A 14,549-nucleotide genomic window follows, 5' to 3' on the forward strand; every position below is an offset into this window, starting at 1 on the left:
AGATCTGCAGATCTCCGGCAGCCATGGGGGCTGCAGGTGGTGATTCCCGGTTGCGGTGTCGGGGGCGATGGCCGGCCTGCCCCTCGTTCGGCGTCCGGCGGCCTCGATGCGACGCTCCTCCTCTTTTTTCCTTTCCGCCCGGTGTCGAGTTGGGAAGCCGGGGCGGTGGCCCTGGAAGGTGGGAGTCATGTTGGTTGGCGGGCGAGCCAATGACTCTTGTGCTGGCCGGTGACCACGGCCGTGAGGGCGGCATGGTGGTCGGAGAGTTGAGTGCTGTGGGGTGTAGAGGACGGTGATGTTGCCAAAGGGAAACCTTTACCCCTCGGGCCACGGCGGCGGCGTCCGCGGACGGCGTTCCCTTGTTGAAGGCGTCGTGAGGCTAATCTCCGTCCCTCTACTCCGTCCGGGTGAAAACCCAAGATCCTTGGATCGGGCGGTGGCGGCACTTCGGTGTCGTGCTCTTCTTGAAGACACCGTGTAACACCCCAAATTTCAATAAAAAGAAAGTTAGAGAAATCCAGAAAGCAAAATTTCAAACCAACAAAAACTTTTCTATTTGCATTTAGTACCATGCATAGGACTTGTGCATTTGGGTGATATGCCATGATGATTTTTATTACTTGTATTTGAGATGCTCTAAAACCCTAGGGTGATCATATGAAGATCACCAACCAAATAAATCAAAGAGGAAGAATTTCCATAAAATGCAAAACCCTAAAAACCCTCACATATGCCCTATGGCATTTTTATAAATTTTGACCCTAGACCTATTTGGTCTTCACCATTAGTTGAGTAATGTTATTAAACACTTACTACAACATTTGGAATCAAAGATTCACAATTCAAATGGATTTCAAACACAAATCCCACTCACATATGATAATGGTCAAAACTGAAATTTATAGTCTGATCACCACTTTGAGCCCTTGCCATTCAATTTTCCCAAACCAATTCTTGCTAACCCTTTGCACCATTTCAAAGTCAACATCAAGGTGAACAACTTTGATGAAGATCACCATGCCAAAATCATCTTGGATCAAGAGTCATGCTCATCCAAAGTCCCAACTTTTTAACATATGGAACATTCCCCACTTAGCCATTTTGGCCAATTCTTGAAATTCTAAATTTCCACCACCACCTCAAATCACCTCTGGTCATTTACAACTAATATCAACACTCACTTTTCAAACACCTTCACCATTTGAATTATTTCAAATTTGGACAATTTTGTAAATTCCAAAATCGGGCACTATTTGCAACTATTGCAAATAGTGATTCTACTCAACCTAATCTACACTACACTATCCCAATTGGTCCCCTGGCCCCCTCTAACCCTAAGTGCTGCATAGAAACCCTAGGGAGAGTGAGAGAACAAGCAAAGACATGGCCATGCCGGCCCATGCCGGCCATGTTCTTCTCCCTCTCCTCTCCTTGCACCCCTGCCCTGGCCACCTCGCCACCGTGTGCCACTGCATCCCCTACGCCACCTAGCACCGGCCATTGTCGAGGTAGACGCCGTAGCTCGCTGGAGATCGCGCGCCCAAAATCGCCCAGCATGCCGCTCGCGTCGCGCGCGGCGCGCCACAGACGCTCACTGGCCACGCGCCGCGCCACCACCTCGAGCACGCCCTGGCCCCTCTCGCAACGCCTTGAGCATCGCCATGACACCTGGACGCCGCCAGACACTCGCTTGACCACGACCCGCGCCCACCGCCGCCGGAGAAGGAAACCCTGGTCCGCCGCGGGTGCGATAGACGCGGAAGCAAGGCGACCAAACCAGGCCCTCCCCGACCACGCTGTCGCCACCATTCGCCTCGCCTGGACACGTAGAACACACCTGCACCCTCGCCTAGCTTGACAGCTCGCCGGAGACGCCGCGCGCGTGTCGACTTCGTCTCTGCCCCGCAGCACACTCGCTCGCCTATAAAAGGAGGCATCGCCTCGTCGATTCCTTCACACCACCACTCCTCCCTCTCCTTCCTTGATCTCCCAGCCACCTCGCCGCTCCACATTGACCACTAGAGCCGCCCAATTTCTACCTCACTGCCGCACGCCGCCGCCGAAGCTCGTCGTCGATTGGAGCCGCCCCAGGACGAGCCGCCGGTACCTGGAGCTTCGCCGTCGTCCACATCTACCTCGCGCACATTGCCATCCCTTGCTGGAGCCGCCGTAAGCTCTCCCACCCCCTACCTGCGCCGCCGGCGAACTTCTCTCTCGCCGGCGGGACGATGAACCTCGGCCGTTAGATCTCAATCTAATCCTACGCCCCAGCTTCGCCCATACCGTTTCGGCGTTTAAACGTCGCTGACTAGTGGACCCCGCTGTCAGGCAGCCCGCGCGGCACTGGACCGTGGCTGGGCTGGCTTTGGGCCGTTTTTAAATCATTGAGCCCACCTAGCTTTCCCGCCGGCCTTTTAATTCAAATTGGATTCAAATAATTCCCAAACAATTTCCTCACAGCACAAACTTTGAAAATCAATATATTCAAATTGGCTAAACCAAATTTAGTGAACTTTATATGGTTGGAAAGCTACTGAAATTATCTAGCCAATGCCACTGGCCTCATGGCCAGATTCTTTGTAGAATAAATGTGATAAAAATAACAAGACAGGGACTTCTCCCTATTCAAATAATTCTTAAAAATCAACCAAAATAGATATTAAGTTAATTCCAACTCTAATAGCTCACATTTGACTTACACTAATTTTTTATACAATAAAATGGTGTGGTCACTTTGTATGATCATGCCATAGTTTAAGGAATGGATATTATGGCTAGTTTAACTAGTTGATATTGTCCAAAACTATTAGAGTAAATTATGTGGAGTCTTACACTTCATTTAAACTTGTCTCACATGAATTCATGGGATGTTTGGACCCCTGGTTCCAAACTCTCTTATATGAATTACTTGAGATTTAAATCAAATATAGTGTTAGTTAAATAGTATGAGGTGATCTACCTCATTTAAATCATTTTCCCAAATGATGATGATGAACATTTGACTTAGGTCAATATGAGTTCATCCATGATTGTTGGAGAAATTAAATCTTAAGAAGATTTCAATGAGAGGAAATTATTTCTCAAGAACCCTATGGAAACTATCATTTACATATGAAATACAAAGAAGTGAATTCTATTTAAATCCTATAACCCATGCACTCTAGTTAATTTATTTGTGTGCATAGACTAGTTTGTGTGTTGTATGTGATGTATGGAATAGCCATTAAATTAGTGAGTAATTATACTCGTATTCCAATTTAGACGGTAGCACCGGAGAGTACGCCGAAGAAGAAGGTTGCTACCAAGAGGAGGAGGAGGAACAGTTTGAGAACTACCAAGGCAAGCTAATATTCTTGCAAAGTGCAACGCCCCTTGGGGCAAGGCACCATGTTTCTTATCTTATCTTATATGAACCCATCCCAAGTTTTTACTTTACAAGTTTTTACTTGTTTTCTAAATGAGTTACTTTTATAGTTAACTTTGGTCAAAGTACAAATTGGTTACTAGAGTAGTGAGTTAGTCTTTCCCAAGCAAGCAAGATAGCACCCCTCATGAATTAGAGCTAGTGCTAATGAACTAAACTTGACTACTCTAGATGGGAACAATGTGATTTTGAAATGATTTTGAAACCTTGGAATGAAGATGCATTCCATTGAATGATTTTTGAAGGTGAACAAGAGAAGATAGTGATTTTTGATAAACAATGATGTTGGTTTGAATGCGATACCTTTCCAATTATTAAGTACCCCCACAATACCTGATTATGGGTAGGGCTTAACTGGAAGTTTATGCGTCTTAGTATGGGTTCCCTCTAAACAAGCGTCATCGGGGTTATGCCGAAAGCTGCCTCTACCACAAAAGAAAGGATATGATATGATGCGAAATGAGGTGAATGTCCGGCCCAAGCCCTGTGCAGTTCCCGAGTTGTGAGTTGGTCTTCTTTGGGAGGCCAAGCTCATGGGGAGAGGTGCTCATACTAGGATTTGTAAGTGAAAGGTTATGGTTGATGATCCGCGTACTGTGTTACGATGATTCGGGGTAATCCCGACGGATGAAATCAAATGTTGTGGCACAAGTGTGCAACCTCTGCAGAGTGTAAACCTATTCGAATAGCCGCGTCCACGGTTACGGACGGTTGGAAAGGCCATACAGTTTCCGATGTCATATCTTTGAAAATGATGTTGAAAGAAGATGGTGAAATGACTTGTGGTGGATTGAAATGAAATCTCCACTTGAATGATGGGAATGATACTAATGTTCCCACTTGAGTTAGTTAGCACTTGAACAAGCTTTTCTCAAAACTTTGTGAACTAAAACTAGCTTTATGCAAATAAACTAGAGCTTAGCAAACCATACTAGAATGTCTAGCACTTACATTAGTATTAGTTTGCGAGTACTCAACGTACTCACGGCTTTGTCCCTGGCTATTCAAATGGCCAGAGTATGAAGATGACCAAGGAGATGACCAGCAGGACGCCTACGACAACTAAGCGCCTTCCGACGTCAAGCGTTGGCCTGTGGACTAGAAAGTCCTTGTATCTTACGCTTCCGCTATGTTGAACTATGAACTTGTGTTTGTTCGTTGATCAATAGATCAACTATTCGTGTAATATGGATCATGTGATTCCAAATTTGTAAGACTTATGGTTTGTAATGAATGATGACTGTGATACTTAACTATTATGCCTCGCAACAACAATATTCCTGAGATTGCGATGAATGACATAATAGGCATTCGGACTTAAAAATCCGGGTGTTGACACACCGTCTTGGAGTCCACAGCGCGAGACTCACCGATGGTTGTGACGGAGGTGGTTCTTCGGCGATCCTCGGCAAGGCTTGCTCCGTGCCCTTCCCTTGTCGAGCTTCCTTGGCGCGACTGTTCGGTTTGTGAGCAACGTGGGTCGGTCCCCGGTGGTGGTCGGCTTCTGGTGGCGCTTCTGCAACGAAGGAGTGTTGTTGAGCCGTGTGTGAAAAATGGCTCGCTCTCGGGTGAGCTCCGGCCCGACACTATAGACTCCGGCTCTTCTTCGAGTCCTCGTAGGCGCTTTGGCTGAGCTTGTTGGTCGCGCTTCTGGTTGTAGCTTCTTCGGTAGTTCGTGTGGGTGTGTGGTGTCGTTTTGTAAGCTGGGTTCAGCACTGTGTATCGTTCTCGCCGTTGTTGGCTTTGTTAATTCAAAGTTGGGCACTTCAGTGCCTTTTATCTAAAAAAAATGTATAGAGTGTTTTAGGCCAGCATCTGTTCTGATTATTTTTCTGCACATTGCTTACACAGTAATAGTTACCTCTAGTATGTTGAATCATGTATAGCTAGTTGACCCTCTAATCTTACTAATGGTGAAAATGGCCTTCTTTTCTAAGATGGAAGGAGCATATGAAAGTCCAGGGTTGCACCTTGTTGTTAATCGACGAAGCAGACCCTACGGAGTAATCTTCAATGCCGCTATCAACGCTCATCTTCAAAGGCGTGCTCTTTGCTGATGATGACACAATCAGAGTCAAGTTTTGTTTTGAGAGAAGAACCTAAGGAGGGGAAAAATCAAAGTTGGTGGCTAGGATAAAGAGCCATTTTAATACATAAAACTAAAGGACCAGGCATAGCAGTGTCTGAATCTAGTACAAAAGGAACTAATATTCCAATGCAGCACATATCTAACTTTGCCATGGCCTCAATAGATCTGCCTGGATCAGGATCAGGAGCGTCTGATGGCGCTAAAAGTAAGCGCGGGCCAGCTCCGGCGGTGAGACAGGGCTAGTTTTCCCAAAAATATTATCTTTCCCGCCATTATTGGCGCCATATCACCCCGTTCCCCTTCTCTCTCGGCTTTAATTCCCGTCATTTCCCCAACGCAAGCCATCGCCTTGCTCCACCGTTTAGCCATGAAGACGAGGTAGTACGTCGCGCCACGCACGTCGGCGCCGGACGCCCTCGCTGCCAAGCCTGCTCCCGCGAAGAAGAGGGTGGCGCGGACATCCAGCGCCAAGGAGCGGCCGGAGGGAATGACCAACACCGAGTGGGCGTTCGACATCCAACGGTGCTCGGTGGAGAATGCTAGCCGCCGCGCGAGAGGGGCGAAGCTGAAGGTAAAGAGGGTTGCAGCAGCGGCGGCGAAGCAAGCGGCATTGATGGAGCAGGCCGCTGCCATGGCGGCGTCCCATACGCATGTGCATCCGTTCATCCCCGCGCGTGGAGCGGCACTCAGGGCAGCGTCTCCTCGTCGTCCCTGTCCACCGCATTGCCATCGCCGTTGTTCCATGACGCCCAAGGTAAACCACCCCACATGTCCCGCTTCTCGGCGAGCTGCCACGATTTCGACCCGCTCGGTGGGTTCAACCCCAACACCTTCGCCGCCCCAGACACTTTCTCCACCGCCGACGTACACATGTTCTTTACAGTGGAGGCGGGCCTCCTCCTCACCCCGGCTACCAGTAGTTCGCCGCGAGCAGCAGCGCGCAAGCACCATTTGGCGCGATGGCAGGCGACGCCATCTTGGAGGGCATGATCATCGACAGCACCAACAGGCAGCCATCCTTTACGTAGCAGGAAACCGAGGCGTACGCCGAAGATGAGGAAGAAGGCGATGATGTTGGATGAGAGAACGAGGTGTACACCTTCGCCGAGGCCCCCGAAGAGATCACGCCGGCCGTCGCCGACCCCCGAAGGCAAGAAAAAGAAGGCTGTCACCGCGTAAACCCTAAACCCTAAGCGCCACCGCTGCGGGCACGGACCCGAAGAAGAAGGATCCCTAAACCCTAAGCGCCACCGCCGCAGGCACGGACCCGAAGAAGAAGGTACGGATTGAGGCGTCTGTCTCAATCACGGTCTTCCTGGCGTCTACAGAAAGATAAGATGATGCACAGACTAAATTAGCCAGAGCATCTACAGAAAGACAAAGACACGGACTGAATCAATCGTTGCGAGTACACTACAAGCTGCCGCACGGGTGGCACGTCTCCAACGCCGGCTTCGCTGTAATATCCCAGGTTTAGAGGCAATAAAATGAGAGAACACCAAAGTGTGCATTGCATTCATGCATAGAAAATCCGGGGGATTTTGGCGCTTTCAAATAAAACTTACCACAGTAACTGAAGTTTCACTTGACTTGCTGGAACTGAAGTAGATCATCAAGTCAAGCGCTATAAACTTCACTGTGATCTTTGTTAAAACCTTATTTTGGGTAGAGATGATTTGATCTATGGGCTAGATCAAATAGTAGTAGACTTACAACAAACAACACCTTAAGTAAGGATCAACTACAAGATCTTATAAAGGATCTCAACATGCCATTCCTTACAACAACACATGAATAATTATTCAATCCTAAATCAAAGAACACAAATAAATAAGACACTATTCTTTACTTATCTTATCCATGTCTTATACTAAATAAATGTTCCTACTATGAGTCATATGGTATATCTTCTCAACTACAATACTTGAACCAAGTCAAGAACTTGCATATTCATTCTTCATTAACTTTGACCATTTCAATCTTGTTTCCCAACTCATACCATTAAACCTAGAGAAAGGAGAGAACTATTCATATGCTTATATTATGCATTCAATAGAACCTAACTAAATATTTAAACCCTATACAATTGAGGTACTTGTTGATACTAATTAATGATACAAGAAATATAAGTCAAGTATTAAACCCTACTTAACCTAGCTCATACTTGATGGTAAGTATGAACCTAATCTTCTAGTAATTATATAGAGGCAAGTGTTGTGATCATTACAACTTGGTAATGATCATAAATCCTAGAGAAACCCTACCTATTTACAATAGCTCAACCTAAAGAGGTATACTCAAGTATATGGATTTATACTTAATCTTGGAGAGAGACCATAATTCACCAATGAATTGTTATGTAGCCAATACTTTGATCATGACAAATTGGGTGTTGATCATAAACCCTAAGAATCTAAGTGAGTGTGTTGAGAGAAGTATTAAAGAAGAGAGACTAGTGAGGAATAAGTGGATCATGTCTAATGCATGATCTTACTTTATAAACTGAGTTGATAAGTTAAACCTATACATATGATCAATAGATCTCATTCTTCACATGAAATGATAAGTAAATCATTAGTAGTTAACCAGACCAATACTCATGCCTTGTATAGAGTAGTAATGATATTGTATTTAAACCTTGCATATTCAAACACTTAAGACAAATCTAGCATTGCCTTGATACATTAGTTCTACCTAAGTGAGGAGGATAACCCTAGCCAATTAAATATACCTAGCTTATGATCATAGTTCAAACCTAGTTGTGTATCACTTGGGTGATCACTACTAAAACCCTAAACCTTGTCATATGGAATCAATCCCACATAAAATAACATGTCCTAACTTGTGCATCATGTATCACAAGTAAAAGCCAAGCCATATATACTTAAGAACTACATATCATTGGGTGAGTAGAGTGAAACCAATAACCAATTCCACTTTGATATCCAACCACTTTGCTTAAACCCTTAGAAACAATTCTCTACATAAAATCATGATTCATCTTATTCTCAATACCAATTATCTGAAACTCTAGCCATAATTAAAATATGTGTGAACCATCAATATTGCTAAGTACTAGCAAAACCTAAGCATGTGTTCACCTTGCACATGTTAGAAATTTTCAAACCATTCAAATATATTAGTTCTTTAATTGAAAAGCAATTGGGATAAAGATTTAAACTCATTCCATTTTACTCATATCTCACCAAAATTATAAATCAAATCAAAATTGCAATACTTGTTTCAACAACAACATTATGCAGGGAGCATGGCTATCAAGTTATATTGATATTCAAATGTTTAAGAACCTGCAAAACAAAACAGAATTCAAATTTGAATTCAAATACCAAATTCAATTTAGAAAATAAAACAGAAAATAAATAGAAAAGAGAAGAGAGAGAGAGAGAACTTACCTGTCCAGGCCGCAGCAGCCCACACAGCAGCCCAAGTCGAAGCCCAGTCCACGGCCCAGTCCAGCCCACGGCCTCGTACCGCTTCGTCGCTGGCGTGAAACAAAACGATGGCGTCGTCTTCCTCCACGGCGTCGACAGCGCACCGAGACGCTTTGGCCACCTCATCGTTGGCGATAAGGATCACCCCGGACGCGGCAGAAGCTTCCAGAATCCTCTCCTATATCTCTCGCGTCCGAGCTTATCCAGGAGCATCAAGATTAGCGCCCAAGCTCACCTCACCGTCGCCATTGCATCCCGGCAGTCACCGTCGGTGAAGTGACGATTCCGACCTCGTCGTGATCTATAAAACCATCTACAGAACCTCCGTGTTGTCCTTGTTCATCTTCGCCCCTCCATTCCCTCTATAACCCTCTCTATCTCTCACCACTATCCATTCACTGTCGCCGGAGTTGGGGACAAATCCGACGAAAGAGACCACCCCAAGCTCCGTGTAGTAGCTCGTTGGATGCGCCTGGCGATGTAGGTACTCCTGGCGGAAGGAATCGAGAAGGGGATCTCGGAGCGACGCCAATTTCGGTGTTCCCTTTCTCCGGCCATCGCCGGGATCCGCAAAATACTGCTTGCCACGGTCACCAATCGTCGCCATCGAGCACACCATCATCCTCAGGGTGAGTCAACGCACCTTTAGAGTCCACTTGAGCATCCTAGATCCCTCTGTATCTCGGTTTCGAGATCTCGCCGGAGCTCACCGCCGCAGCACCTGGTTGTCGGTGATGCTCCGATGCTCCCCTTAGAAAAGCGAGACCACCATTAGCTTTGTCTTGCAGTGCTCGTTCGAATGACCCTAACCACGCATCTCGGGGTGCCCTAAATCGGCGGCGCCACCGTGCTCTGGCCGCCGGCGTTTAAACGCCGGTGAGGTCAAAGGCCACGGTCAATTTTGACCAAACCTTGCCGACGTGGCACCTGACGTGTAACTTGGTCCCACTCGTCAGTGTCTGGGTCTAGAAGTGAACTAGTACATTTAGTATTTCCTGTTTAATTTAAAAACCAGTAAATTGCTGAAACTTTGCAAAATCCTATAAAATTCATTTCAACTCAGAAAAATATGAATAATATATCAAAATGCTCACAAAAATAAACTCTATTCAAATAAAATATAAAACAAAAATGTGTGTCAAAATAAAATTTCACTTATTTTTAACCTTATTAAATATGCCATTTCATTTATTTAAAATGCAAATTAAATTCAATAAATAATTAAGTTCCAAAATTAAATTTTAACCATCCAGTAACTAAGTAAAATGTAAAGATTAATTTTATTTACCATAATTGCATTAACTTAATTATTAGTGGTAATTCATAAACCCTAATTGCAAATTACTATTTTCTATTTTCTTTAAATAGTAATAACTCAAGAAAATATTATAAGCCAATATTATTTTGCTAAATCAAAACTTATTTACTTAAACATCTTTAGTTAACAAGTTAATTATTTTAAACCCTAATAACAATTATTAAACCCTGATTCTAAATTAAACCTAAATAAGAATTACCTAATTATTAATTCTTGTGGAAAATTAGTAAAATGTTAAGCCATTACTAATTTTGATTCAAAGTAATTAGTAACCACAACTCTATTACCAATTATCATTTTAGGAGTTGTGCCATAATTTAGAAACCCTAGTTTCAATTTAAGTAAGACATTGATCTCATTATTTCATGTGTTCATCCATAGTAGTTGCCAACCTAAAACCCTAAGGATTTAACCCATGTGATCATTACACTTTAGTAGTAACTCTAAAACCCTAGTTTCTTATCACATGTGATCATGTGAATTTTAACTTTACTTGTAGAACCTGGATAAATAACCAATGAATGCATAATTATGATCCACTAGTATAAAAACCAAGTCACATGAGATTATCATTCCATGTTTCTATTTCAATTTAAAACCTATATGATTCACTAGTATCACCTAGGTATAAACCCTAGCTTATTACCACATATTAGCACCATTGATCATCAATCCTATATACCACACTATTAAGATCAACTTCAATCATCAAACCCTAGTAGAACCATAATGATAAACCCTAATATCAACCTTGTATAGCAAATCACATTACATGCTCCTAATCAACTAAACCCTACTTAGGAAATGATAAGTCACTTAGCTTAGAAACTATTAGAGATTATTTAGTAAAGCAAATGTGAAGCCATAGTAAAACTAATATCAAACCAATAGAACTATCTTAATAACCATCCTTTAATATGGTGTATATGGGAAACCATGGTAATAACCCTATCAATACTTGCTACATATAAATCCATTCTACTTAAAGAACCCAACTAGTTCCTATTAGTGAACTAAATGAATCCAATAGTCAACCCTAAAAAGCCATAGCTCCTATGCATAGTAATTCATATTCTTATTTAACCTGTTCTTCAAAAGTTATTCTTTTAAAGTACAAATGTCAATCAAACCTTAGAAGCTTAATCCTTCTTTGAAATACTCATTATTTCTTAAACAACATGTTCTTCAAAAGTTATTCTTTTGAAGTATAATATAAGTAATCATCAACCATGTCCTGTAGAACTAAAAATTGACAACTGTTCTTTATATATTATTCCATCACTATTCCTTATATGTATGATTGTTATGATGTCTTATATCACTTGATTATGATGCTAATATAACCAAACCCTAATAAGAACCTTGTTTGAGAACCATTCTAAAAGTGCAACCAACCCTAAAGAAATCTTTACAACTCATACATTCTAAATCATCGAGGTTAGATTATGCTCGGGATGATTGCATCTCATACTACGCATTATAGCATCTTTGCCAGTTCTTTAAACATTGTCCTTACCGGACGATGATGGTATTTCAGAATTTGGAGTTATCACGTATCGAAGCTTTTGCCTGCATAATCTTGCAGTCAAGAAAGGCAAGTTCATCGCTTGCTCATGTCATTTGATTATTTTTATCAAACTATATGCAAAGTACTATACTTATCACTCATGCATTGAAAAGCAAATATTATTTTACAATTATGAATATGACTATGTGGTGGGCAATGGAACCATGGTATGTGTTGATATGGTGGAGGTTCCATTGCAATGGGTTATATCACCCTAGGGTTAATTACCAATGTCGTCCAGTGATTCTAGCGCCGTACATATCGCGTTATCCATAAGATCTATAATGGCTCTGGGGAAGTCAGATTTATATTTTCCCTTATGGACTCCAACGGATTGGTAGAGCCGGGGGGGTGTTGGAGGCACTGCCGTAGGTTGGGATAGCCTTTTAAATCCCCATCCATTAGTGATGATGGCTCTACGATCTATGAAGGATTGTCCAAAGTACACCATGAGTAAAGCCGTATTATCGGGGGAAGTCTACTGGAGGTGTGCGGGTGGACAAAAGGGTGGGTTTGCAGGGTCGCGGAGAAGGCAGTGATTGGCTTGGATCTTATACTGGGCCTCACACCAAAGGAAGTGTGGATGGGGACATACTCTTGGCCGGCAACATGGTTAAGATCTCTTGTGGGGTAAAGTAACGCACCTCTGCAGAGGGTATCAAGAGTTGTGACTGTCACTCCCTGTTCCGGGAAGGGAGCTATGACAGCGGCAGAAAGGAACTCCACGAAGTTCTAGTCAACCTGTGAAGACTGACGGGCATAGTTTTCAGAATAAAATAAACCTTTTGAAGAAATTTTTATGAAAACTTGCATTGGCCTATGACTTTCTGGTCTATGGCTGTAGCTAGTGCATGATACACCTATTTCCTAATATGAACTTGTTGAGTACGCTCGTACTCATTCTATCTCGTTTGAACCCCCTTCTTAGAGCAATGCAGCGAAGGAGAAACTACCGTGGAACTCGAAGACAAAGGAGTCAACTGCAACAAGATGAAGAATCCAATCAAAGAAGTCAATGGAGTCAACTTCTGCATCAGCTATAATGGAAACCTAGACTAGTAATAGAAGGGAACCTTTCCCTAATCCTAGAACCTAAGTAGCTAGAATTCTATAGCAAGCCAAGTAGCTCTTAAACTTGAGTTAGCAATAAGATAGACTACGAGTCGTTCTTCTGGAGCTTTATTTGAAGTTTTACCTCACTGTAAAGTAGGAGGCTATGTTGATCTTATGTAAACAGTTCGTGTGTACTTCTATAGACATACCTTGGACTCGCATATGTTTCTGTTGTACCACTCTGAGAGATGTAATATGAGTGGAACGGTGTTTCACTTGTGTTATGTCAATGACTTGTGTACTACACCATGCAGTGGTACGCTGGGTCACCGCAGCTGGTATCAGAGCAAATGCTTTGACCCTAGGATTAAAACCCTTTAAAGGAGACCTATAGGTTTGGTAGTGTCTATAGGAAGTGATTTAGCTAAGTCAACTATGCTAAACCAAATATTCTTTTGACTTGAGATGGGTATTCACTTGAGAATAATCCTGACACACTTGAGTCAATCTTTCTTATCTATCTTTCTTAAGTAAAGTTAGTTAGTTATCTTGCTTCATTCCAAACCAATAGAACACCATTGGAGCTTAAGATAATTGGTGGTAGTAGACCACAGTTGGTATACAACACATGGTAGTCCAAAGAGAGGATACAACCATAAGGAAGATATCCTATTGGAAGAAGTATACCAATGCAAGTTGTAGTTAAGTAAGAGTCATATAAAATGTCAACTGACTGATGTTAAGTAAGGGAGATAAGTTATATAAGGTAGTATATGTCTATGATGAGTCAATCATAGGAGGTAAGGAAGAGTGATAGGAGTTACATGAGTCTACTTTCAATAATAAACTAGGTACTCATATATGATTCACTTGAGAATCATGGTATGATGGAGTAGAACATCATAAGTACTATAACAAAAGGATGATAAGGAGTAGGATTTAGGGAATAGTTCGAAAGCTTAGGCCTTAAAATCCTAATAACGGTACCAAGTATGTTAAAACCGTAGTCCTTAATTTAAAGAAGGCTTATTTAGAGCATATCACCTAGAGAAATCCTAGAGTTATAGGTAGTATATTGTAAACAATCATGTGTTTAGAGTAGACATGTTAGAACTAATTGTATTATAGGAAGTAGTCCTCAATAGCACATATATATGGTATACTATTTTGTTAGTACTTCCAAAGAAAACTAGGTTAACTCCAACTATCCCAAGCCATTTTGTTTCAAGTTTGTCTCATTGCAAATGTGCAATTAAGATAAATGTTGAGACCACTAGTAGAAATTCACGTACTGTGCTAAGTATCACAACCTAAACCTATCTTATGTGGTGTTATATGCTACACATCTGATCCTGATGTTTAGGGATGTCTTACCCAACTATTATATTCAGGCATATAAGGATGTGTATTATAAACACAAAGCTGGATTTTCTTGGATTTTCTTGAATCTTCATTGATTGACTAGATCCATACATGAAGTTTGACTTTGATATGCAAAGGCATGTTGCAATATCAAGCTCTTACTTGATGTTATAGGTCTAGAGGGTAAAGGTATTCGTGTGAGGAAGTGACGAATTCTGAAGATTTTGAAGACAAGATGAAGGTTCACTAGAAGAAGGAAGTAAAATTGTGGGAAGCAACCACAA

This window comes from Lolium perenne, chromosome 5, assembly GCF_019359855.2.
Source record: "Lolium perenne isolate Kyuss_39 chromosome 5, Kyuss_2.0, whole genome shotgun sequence".
Taxonomy (NCBI): domain Eukaryota; kingdom Viridiplantae; phylum Streptophyta; class Magnoliopsida; order Poales; family Poaceae; genus Lolium; species Lolium perenne.